Source organism: Sciurus vulgaris (genome assembly GCF_902686455.1).
Source record: "Sciurus vulgaris genome assembly, chromosome: 11".
Classification (NCBI taxonomy): domain Eukaryota; kingdom Metazoa; phylum Chordata; class Mammalia; order Rodentia; family Sciuridae; genus Sciurus; species Sciurus vulgaris.
In genome coordinates this window covers 37,813,351-37,822,202 of record NC_136472.1, presented here as the reverse complement: position 1 = coordinate 37,822,202, position 8,852 = coordinate 37,813,351, and positions in this window count along the sequence as shown.

Sequence of the window (8,852 nt, the reverse complement as noted above, 5' to 3'; positions counted from 1 at the left end):
ATCACCACCTTCATTTGGGTAAATGTTCTAATGTTGAGAGCACAGAAGAGACTTAATTCCAGGTCAAGTCTAGACCTGGCAGCATAATGAGCTCATAGCCATGAAGAGTCACGATCCTATCAGGGCTTCCAGATCTTTCTTTTGCTTGCCTCCTCCTACTGTGAGTCCTCAAATATGCCCATAAAATTTGGCTGTGAACGCCAAAGTTGGAGGTTGTCTTTAGTTACTAAGGGTGTGGTCCACTGAGGACTTGTTCAGTCCGAAATAATTAATCAAATGACTTTTTATGGGAGGGATTACCGAAGAGAGACTGAGAGGCTGGATGACATCTGCTGGCTTAGTCATGCTGCCCATCTGTCCTTTCATACCTGTCCTGTAGCACACGCCCTCTGGTGGGCCTTGACACGTGATTCAAAGATCTTCAGCGCTTCATGCCCACCATGGTTACCTGTTCTCAGGCTTCTGTCCCAGACTGATTTGATCCCCATTTTCTCATCTTCCTCCTTCCAGACTTCAGATCAGCCAGCCAGGCCATTTTCCACTGCTGAAAATTCTGATTCTATTTTAACCTCGGGCAATTTATTTTGTTCGTACAAAGTGGGTGGCCTGATTCATCACCTGAAACTCTGCCCATTGGAAGAAGTTTTCCCTCACCACAATCTTTCAGGGCCACTCACAAAGGGCACAGCTTCTGGCCATGTTTAACTTGCACCCCTATACTGAGTTGCCTGTCCACTCACGAAGCAAAGGCTCTTTCCTCCTCTGTCAACTGTTTGTCAGGAACTCCCCAATGTGGTCACAGGAAGCTAACTGAGAGAAGCTGGGGTAACATAACGAATGGCATAGAGGCCTGGGATTGCAACGTGTTTGGGACCTCTGGTCTAGCTCATGCTTGGCCCCAGGTGTATTGCTTGTTTATGAAGTACGGTGGCTGGGCCTGTCTGAACTTGACTTGTTGGGTCTGACAGAACCCAGCTCATGGTGATGGTTATTTGGAATGCATGGTCACTTGGTATATTAGTTGAGGTTTTCCAGAAAAACAGATCCACTAGGATTTATAAATCTATACATCCATACAGATGGTCCCTGATTTACAATGATTTGACTTAGAATTTTTTTGACTTTACGATGGTGTGAAAGTGATACATAGTTAGCAGAAACAATACTTCAAATTTTGATATTTCCCCAGACTAGCAACATGTCGCATGATACCCTCCTGTGATACTGAGCAGCAGCAGGTGGTCACAGCTCCCAGTCAAGTGATTCTGATGGTTAACAACCAATACCGTACTCTGTAGTACTCTGTATTCAATGAATTACATGAGGTTTTCAATACTTGACTATAAAATAGGCTTTGTGGTAAATGATTTTGCTGATCTGTAGGTAATTGTTAAGTGCTCCAAGCATGTTTACAGTAGACTGGGCTAAATTATGATGTTTAGTAGGTTGAGAGTATTTTCAACTTATGACTTTTTTGGTTTATGATGGTTTATAAGACATAACTTCATTGTAAGTGGAGGAGCATCGATCTGTATGTAAGTATATACACATATATGTGTGTAGATATGGGGAGGAAGAGGGAGAGAGAGAGAGATTTATTTTAAAGAATTGGTTTATGTGAGTGTGGTGGTTGGCATGTCCACAATTTGCAAAGCAAGAGACAGACTAGAGACAGGTAAAACTGATGCTGCAGTCTTGGGTCCAAAGGCAGTATGGAGGTGAATTTCCTCCTTCTCAAGGGATATCAGTCTCCCCCGACCCCACCCCTTTAAGGCCTTCCCATTGGATCAGATGATGCCCATTCATTTAATGGAGGGTAATCTGCTTTATTCAAAGTCTACTGATTAAAATGTCGACTACATCTTTGGGGGCTGGGGTTGTGGCTGGTAGAGCGCTCGCCTAGCATGTGTGAGGCCCTGGGTTCAATCCTCAGCACCACATAAAAATAAAATAAAGGTATTGTGTCCACCTACAACTGAAAAAACAAAAATATATTTTTTTTAAAAGTACCTTTGGAGCAACATCTTCTCTGGTGCTCAGCCAAACATCTGGGCCCGAGAGCCTAGCCAGGTTGGCACATAAAGTTAATCATCCCTCTCGGTCTCATGGGCAGGCTCCTTCTCCGTCAGGGCCCAGTAGCACACTAGGGTTTTCCAAAGGCAAATCCATTCTCCCCTGTAGATAGCATGGCCTTGATCCAGGAGCCATGGGACCTGCATGGTGACTCTCTTACTGGAATTTACCAAAAACTATGTATGACATCTTTTCCTACCATGGATTCTCAAATGTCACAGGGTCTTCTGGGTCATCTGGCTCAAATTCCAGGGAGTTGCTATGGAGCTCTTTTCTGCTCAGGGTTCCACTTAAAGGGCAACTTTTCAAGACACCCAGTATATGGGACTGGAGGAATGTTACCATGTGTAAAGTGTACTGACCTCAGAACCCAAAGAGGCCAACACTTCAAGGTGCTTCCTCCTTCCTAATGGGAAGTACAGATGTAATACTTTGTCTTTTACTTTGGACTGGGGACTCCAGCATGTCCCTGACCATTGGACCTTTGAATTTTTGCTGATGTGTCAAGACCCTGAGTCTTCATAAGTTCCCTACTACCCCTAAGGCAGATGTTAGTCCCTTTTTAATTATCGAGCCCATTTAACATAATGTTATAAATATAGTGGATCAATATGATATTTTGTGAGGTATACAAAAAGTCCCAAACAATTTCAGACTGTATTACAAGAGTAAAGAACTAACGCAACCCTTAGGAGAAAACTATAATTGTTGCCTGTCTCACATGAAGGTGAACTGTATCTGATCTTCTTTACTGATGGAAGTCAATGGTTCCATACCACGCACCCAAGGCCGTGTTAATCTGCTCCAGCAAAGATTGCATATCTGGCAAGGCAGATGTGGTTGGGTTTGAGGTAGTCCACGCTTACCATCCAGGACATCTATCTAATACCTGCATGGGCCCAAGCTGGTGAACTAAGTGGAAATAAAATGTGGATCTCTACCCCTACCTCCTTTAAATCCTTAAATGTGATATTAATTTGTCAGTTCTCCAAGGATATGAATTTTTATTTTTGATGTACATGTACTAATAGCACACATTAATGGGGTTCAGTGTGATCTTTCTGACATGCATATGGTATGTGCTGATCAAATCCAAACTTCTTTAATTCACACCCTGCTACACCTCTATTAATTACCATTCAACATTTTTTTCAGCTTCCACATTTGAGAAAGAACATATGATACCCTGCTTCCTGTGTCTGGTTTATATGGCTTCACATAATATTCTTTAGTTCCATTTGCTTTGCTACAAATGACAAGATTTCATTCTTCTTTATGGTTGAATAATATCCCATTCTCTACACAATATTTTCTTTATCCATTCATCTGTTGATGGGTACTTAGGCTGATTCTGTAACTTAAGTATTATGAATAGTGCTGCAATAAACATGGACATAAAGTATCTCTTTAGTGTGATGATTTCATTTCTTTTGGATATATATCCAAAACTTGGATAGCTGGATCATGCGGCAGATCCATTTTAATTTTTGAGGTACCTGCATACTGTTCCCATGATGGCTATATTCTTTTACATTCTACCAGCAGCATATGAGAGTTCCTTTTTTTCCCCCACATCCTCACCATTACTTGTTATATTTTGGTTTTCAATAACAGCCATTCTTCCTGGAGTGAGATGGTATCTGATTGAATGTGTTTATTATTTAGTATCTAACACTGTAAGTTGACCCTATCTGTTGGGAACCTAGCCAGAGTGTGATGCATGTTCGGAAAATAAATAAACTCTCCCATAACCAGTCGTATGTCCCAGGCTTGTTGACCAACACCCTTGGATTTCATTTCTATGCAACTTCTGTGGCTTTTGCCAGTACAGGATAGTTTGGGGACGCAGCTCTTTCAGGGTCCTTTTCCTCACTTATTGGGTCTTTTGAAATCCTGGGTGGATTATTCTTTAATTTAATCCCAGATATGCACCTAGTGGCCAGGAGGACAGGGGAAGGAGTGGGAGCAATAGGAGAGGAATGCCAACTCTTAAAAGGAGGGACATTCCTTCCATGGGCTAAGAAAGTTCAGGGAATCTGGGATTCAAAAGATTTCCAAGGCCATCAGAGCTAATTTATCCATCCAATGGGTTAGGGTCCTACTCTTTCCCAACAGAGCCAGGACCTTGTCAAGGCAGGTGGGCCCTAGTTGGGAGTTTAACATTCTTTGACTCCCAGGTATTCTGATGAACAAAACCTGAGCATGTTCTTGGGCTTTCTTTGCCCTCCCACTGCAGGAAGTAAGTCTCTTGGCTTCCAAGGAAGCCCTCTGGCTTTCACACTTAGCTTTTAATTGCCCATGAATCACTCTCGGCCTTTTGTTATCTTTAACAGAGAAACAATCACAGTGTATCCAATCCCTATGTCCTTGAAGTGGCTCTCTCCTCCATGATTTTCAAATTCTTGCTAGGTTGCATGTGCGAGTAATTTTCCTTCCTTTGTGAACAATCCCACTTTGTCATCAGCAAAAATGTCAACGGTTAGGCCACCACCTTGTGCCAAGGTCTACCTGTTACACTTCCCATTAGATGGGATTCTCAATGCCGGCTTGGTGGTAAGAGATTCATCTCCAAACTGTACCAGATCCCTACCTTCTCAGATCACTCTTGCTATTGTCACAGGCCAAGTTAGCCTTGAAGCTGGTGATGAGACTGAGTTCAGTGTTCAGGATGTTTATTAGCTGGTGTCCTAAGATCAACACATATGGACAGGATGACGTCTTTGTTATTTCTCCTGGAAGTCTCAGTTTTAGCACTGAAAATCCAGCATTCTGGGAACGGGGACCGTTTGTGGTGCTCTCTGTGAAAGGGACAGGGTAGAAGCGGGATTTAACCAAAGATAAGGCAAATTGTACTTCAGGCCTGATGGCCTCAGTTGATCCCTTGAAGAGCTCTGTAATTAAATGGGCTCACTGGACATTTCTAGCATTGGGCTGACATGGCTGGACCTTTATGTCCCTGCTCCTTCTGTCACTGGCTGTGCACTTTCCTAGGAAGTTTATGGCCTTGAAAGAGCAACTCTGCAGCTAAGAAGACCTCTAAAATTAGCAAACAGACTGCTGGCTGACAATACCCTTCTGACGTGGTACAACACGCCCCCCTTTGAGAAGTTGTCTGGTGGCTAAGGGCAGAGCTCAATGCTGATGTGGGTGGTCATATTCTTACATTCACATGGACCATCCGTGCAGGGATGCACAAGAAACTTGTCACAGTGGCTGCCTCCAAACAGGAAGGGGATGACCAGAACTGGGTGGGGGAAGGAGTCTCTAATGATACACTCCTCTGTTTTGAATTTTTAAAAATCATGTTAAGCATATGTATAAATTGCAGGCATGAATTTAAGTTGAAAATCTATTTAACAAATAAGTATTCTATGGAAATAACATGAAATAACTTAGAACTTAAGGATCTACATCATTTTCTTAAAAATTCAATTAACAAGTATTTATTGGGCATCTATCATGTGTCAGGATCCTAGGGATCCGAAAGTGAGAAAATGTACAAAATCTCATTTCTCATGAATCTAAATGTCTACTACATGTCTTGTTAACAAAATGGGTAAAATTATTCAAGTTCTCCTACTCCATTCATCCTCTTATTTTTCAGTCTAACCAACATAGCCAGCTGGGTAGCATAAGAAAAAGAATGTTAATAAACTAGTTTTGTTCTGGAATTGTCACCTTATTTTATACAAAATCAGAATAGTATATAAACCAACATAGGACTCCGCACCGTTCATTTTGTTTCTGTCTTAACCCTACCCTTCAACTGTAATATCTCTATTTCTATTTCTTCCTTTCCCTCCCTTTCACCCCAGATCACTTTATTGTGTAAATGTTTCTGTAGTCCTCAAGTCTTCTTTAGAAGAAGGGTATACAAATGTGATACAAATACTCTAACACTACATGTATATATTCCTGAGAAATCCATATAAAATAATGGTTAAAAATCTATCCAAAATAATAAGCCAAATTGGATAGACAAGATAGGGGCAGGCACTAAATATTTATATGGAACCTTATAACAGTAATAAAAATATTACTAATAAAAATGCTGGCACAATTAGCTCTCTTTCACTGCCAATCAATTCCTTCCTTGTAATTCCCTGGGTGGTGCTTCCTTCTTTAACATATTAGAGGGCATCTCCTTCTAAAAGGATCATATTTGGAAATCTGCTCAAGTTAGTGGCCTTCCTCATTAACCAATCACCGTTTGTGCGTGGAAACATCTTTCTGCTGTCTTCGTCCATGTCGGTCACAGGTAACCGGATAGAAGAGATGCTGAAGCTTCCTGAATCTTCAAAACTCAGCTTCCTAGTCCCTGGTTAAGCTCCTGGGTTCAATCCCCAGTACCGAAAAAAATAAAATAAAATAAAATCAGCTTTCCTTTTTGCCATAATAAGGGACTTCTGCAGATTTTCAGAAGATTTTTCTGCAAATTTTTCCCCGTAAGGTTTTCATATGTTTCTAAAGTTTCTTGTTAAGTATGAGAAGTCTTGTTCTCACTGCTTTAAACAATATGCTAAGAAAAAGAGATGAACTGCACAGCTTTCTTATTAGGCCAGGGTACCAACATCATTATTTGATTTACCAATTCTGCCCCTACTGAGCACGGGAGACCATTTTCCTCAACATGAATGTGAGTTAGCCTTTTATCTCCTAATATTTTCTAACATTTGGTTTGACTTAGTATTGGGCATTACATTAGTTAAGACTTTGCTATGAAAGAAACCACCATCTCAAAATAAATTAAAAAAAAAATTATACCTTCTCACTTATAAGACTGAAGACAAATCCAAAGGGCCAGGTGAATCTTGGGGCTGACACCATGTGGCTAGAGCTCTGTTTCTCTATCTTGACTCTTTTTTTAATGCTTCTCTTTGTGTCTTGGTTTCATTCTCTTCAATCACAAACAGGTTTTCTCTGTGTGGCAGGGAAGATGGGCTCTGGTAGCTTCTCCTTGAGTCAGAAATCTAATATTTGGAATGATCTCTGTGGACTGGGGAACCATGTGCCATATCTGACCAGGTCAGTGCCTGGGTCACTGTTCATGCCTACAGTCAAAGGGCAGGCAGGACAGTGAGACTGACAGTCATTCTAGAGCTCATGAAATAGGGGGTGGAGCAGAGGGAAACTGGGTAGATACCAGCTATAGCATACCTGTGCATGTGGACCATACCTGAGGATTGACGTAGTCTGACTATTAAATGGGATTTGCTGAAATTAGAGGTTAAAAAAAAAAAAATCCTTAGGAAATGCAAACCAAAAAACTGGAAAAAAGTTAAATGATTCTGCATAAGGTCAACATAAAAATATCAAAAATACTAACACATAGTAATACTAAGAAAATAGGTGACAGGAGAGAAAGAGTAAGTCAAGATGGTAGTAAAAATAAAACCAAAGATGCGTGATTAAAGAATAAAAAAGAAGCATGATAAGAAAAAGTCAAAAAACCTATTAAGACAATGAATTGAATTTCCCTTATTAAAAATGAACAGGGAACTACCAATGTGGATCAATGGCAGAAGACTTGCCTGGCACAATTTGAGTTCAATTCCCAGTGTAACAAACAAACAAACAAACAAACAAACAAAAAGTATGGGAGTGGGTGGATGGTGGGGGATGGGATAAAGAAATAAAATGGACAGAAGAAAGGAACGCTAGTAGGAATTTGAGTTCCAGGGGGTAAAAGCATTAAGAAAGATTATGAGTGATAATAAATATATTGTGAATTTGTTTCACAGTGAAGTTTTATTTCATATTGCAACGATAAGTGGTGATTTGTGTCTTAAGTAGGAAACATGCCTGAAGAATATGTGAATGGCATTGAATGATTAAAGATTAACAGCTAGAAGTAGTTAAGGCTTTTACTTAAAATCACAATCATTTGTACTTTTGATGAGTCAGAATCACTGTGGATGGTAAATGGCAATTCTTACCAACTACCCCAGGCAAAAGTCATTTCCTTCAAATTGCCAGCTTTCGCAACACAGGAGGTTTTTGAAACAATGTCACTCTTGGTTTGGAAAAGGAAATCAACAATCAAGAGTTCCACTGAGCTCTCTGGATAAAAAGAGGCAAAAAAGAGAAAACCCATAAAAGGTTGTGAGGAAAAGAGAGGAAAGAAGTCCTTTTGGGGGATTTCTACAACAGGCACACATTGGTTGCTGATGTGACACTGATGAACGTTGATGGAAAAGAGTTAATTCATTCTATTGTGTGATGTGATCACCAGTTCAAGATGCCGTACAATTAGATTAATTGCAATAATTGCTAGAAAACAGGGGGCTGTAAAGAACAGAACTGAAGCTCGCATCCTGTAAGTGGCTTTGCAAGTGCCTTGGAAAGCATCACTTGAGGGAGAAGCTCTTAGAGGCTTGAATTTAAAACAATCAATACATTGCCAAGCGCCACGTGACAGGATGGAGGATCCTCATTTCCCTTAACAGCTACTCAAAGTGGAAAGAGAAGAAACATGCAGGTTTATCAGTTTTCTTAGGTTTATTCTTAAAAACCTACAGTAGAAGGAAATAGGGAAAGGGTTGTTTCTTTGATAACATCCTAATATTCTAACACTGTGATGTTAATCACCTCAGCAAATATTATTAAAATAATTTTGCAGTTTTACTAAAATGTCAGAGAGAAAATGCCTGAAATTTACATGAGGAATAAGAACAGACAAATCAACCTGAAAGTGTCCCTATGTATATGATCTTAAAAATTTTTGAAAAGCACAAATTGAATGCTTAGATGTGCCTTTGCTGGGAGACATCAGTTTATCC